The sequence below is a fragment of the Amphimedon queenslandica genome, unplaced genomic scaffold (assembly GCF_000090795.2).
Source record: "Amphimedon queenslandica unplaced genomic scaffold, v1.1 AMPQUscaffold_8057_Cont19996, whole genome shotgun sequence".
Taxonomy (NCBI): domain Eukaryota; kingdom Metazoa; phylum Porifera; class Demospongiae; order Haplosclerida; family Niphatidae; genus Amphimedon; species Amphimedon queenslandica.
The window spans coordinates 1-2,259 of NW_003551663.1; the positions used below are offsets into that span (position 1 = coordinate 1).

Consider the following 2,259-nt stretch of genomic DNA (forward strand, 5'->3'; position numbering starts at 1 on the left):
TTGTTCAAAAAATGGCTCTAAATTGACCCCAAATTTTTACTAAATTTTCTGATACATATTGATGTGCTTATGCTATGTAGAAAAGATTCAAAGCTCAAATTTTTTAGTTACAACCATTTTTTTAAATGAGCCAATTTCTGAATAATATCCTGTAGTAATATGTGTAAAATACCCATAGTTTTTAAAATTACTATTAAATTTTATAGATTTCCAATTAGACCCTTTAAAAACTCAAACATGTAACCTTTAGAAAAGTTTTTTTGCAACTTTCTTTTGAATTTATTATATTTAGATCTAATTTTATTAGCATTATTACATTCATTAACAAATATAGCAACTGTGAATGAGCTTGATTGCATTCCGCATTTTACATATTATTTTGATAACATTTCTCGTTCAGCTGCCATCAACTTTCTATTCAATGTATATTCAAACCATATATGGAGGTGGGTTGAAATAATGCCCATTGAAGCAAATGAACATAAAGTTTAGAATGACTCAAAAATTCAGTTTTAAACTATACTGGCAGTTCATTACACATTAGAAGTGCTTTAGTTTGGATTGGAATGAAATACATAATAATTAATTCCCATTTATAGTTCACTCTCTAATGACATACTCTACTTGTTTCATTCATTATAGTAACATACATACCTGACATTACCTGTACATCCCGCACTCACAGCATTTACTAGTTACCACACAAGTAGGTTCGCACACCTTATGATAATACATCAATACTGTTTACAAGAACACTCGTACACCCTGACATGAGAGTAAAAAGCAATGGTCTGGCCAATTTCTGCATGACTTTAAAATTCTATCCCTAAACTCCAATGATGGTGATGACATAATAATCAATTTTATATGATATGAATTCACTCAATTAAGAATTATTATACACACGCCTTTATAAAATCAAGTTGCTAAAAATATTTTTAAAAATGATTCACATATTAATTGCTCCTGCTCTTCCTTGTCTCATTTGTCCATAAGCAGGATTATCATTAGTAGTTAAACTGTTAAACTGATACGCTTCATTACGTGCAGTAGGCACCTCTTGTTGTTGTAATGAGGCAACCCCTGTAATTAATAATAAGCAAGTATGTCAATATACACTTACTGTATGCTTTCCTCTTGCATACAACAATAAGCATGATGATGATTATTGTTAAAAATATAATGATAACACCCAATGCTGTTGCAGTGATAACTATAATAACATGCAGTATATAATGTGTATTATATATGTGTAATACTAACCAGTACTGACATTAAGAGTTGTTGAAACAGGTGTTGCAGTAGAGGATGTTTGTACAATGATAGTAGTAGTGGTGATATTGGGATATGTATCTGTTAATATATAATACTGTGATACGTAATGTAAACACCATACTAACTTACCAAATGCTAGTATAAATGGTTCACTACTACCAGCCTCATTACTAAATACAATACTGATATTACACTGTTGATACTGGGGGACTGATATTAATCCTGTTATATTATTTGGTTGTTTAGTATACTCTATTAAGTAAGAGCTACTAAATACACTACCAGCATCACTGCAGTGTACAGCAACTTCAGCACTATTGGGGGCTTCACCAGTACACTCTAGTATTACCTAATAAGGAGAATGAATAATTACTCAATAGATATTTCTTACTGATATACTGAACTGTATGACAATAGTAAAAGTGTTTTGTGTAAAAGTATGGTCTATAGAAACAGTGTTTTCACTAGCTGATCTAGGAACTATGTACAAACAATGAAACTGAGGCATTATTATTACTGTATACCTTTTTGGTAAGAGAACATGACGTTATTAGATATTCCTTCTCCTAATTCATTAACTCCAGTTATAACATACGTATAACGATGAATAAATAAATTATTATCCACAAACTGATAACTGGTATCATATACTGATACAGTATCCACTAGACTACCAGTAATAGCATCATATATTCTTAGTATGTAATACAGTATAGGTACTCTATCATCAACTGTAGGAGCAGTCCATGTTATATCAATAGTAGAACAGTTGTCAATTGAAGAGTCAATGTTAGTAACTGGTCCAAGAAAACCTAATGTATTAAGTATAGAAATGAACATTTGAGTAGGGAAATATTATTTATTTACCAAATCCAAAAGAAGGTGTAGGTAGATATTCTCCTCCATTATTACTCAGTGATACATTAACAATAAATGTATTTAAATTATTAGGTACAGTTATTACTCCAGTAATCATCAGTTGAT

General features: G+C 30.5%; 1 long non-coding RNA gene across 2 annotated transcripts; it reads right to left on the minus strand.

The window, feature by feature from the left end:
* Positions 1-1,321: 1,321 nt before the first annotated feature.
* Positions 1,322-1,885, minus strand: LOC109591483 (uncharacterized). Of its 2 annotated transcripts, none has more exons than XR_002189838.1 (3): positions 1,800-1,885; positions 1,405-1,624; positions 1,322-1,353 (listed from the first exon to the last, which is right to left on the minus strand). It is a non-coding gene; the product is annotated as an uncharacterized LOC109591483 (long non-coding RNA). The 2 variants fall into 2 exon arrangements; XR_002189837.1 differs by lacking the exon at positions 1,800-1,885 and adding an exon at positions 1,667-1,718.
* Positions 1,886-2,259: the final 374 nt, after the last annotated feature.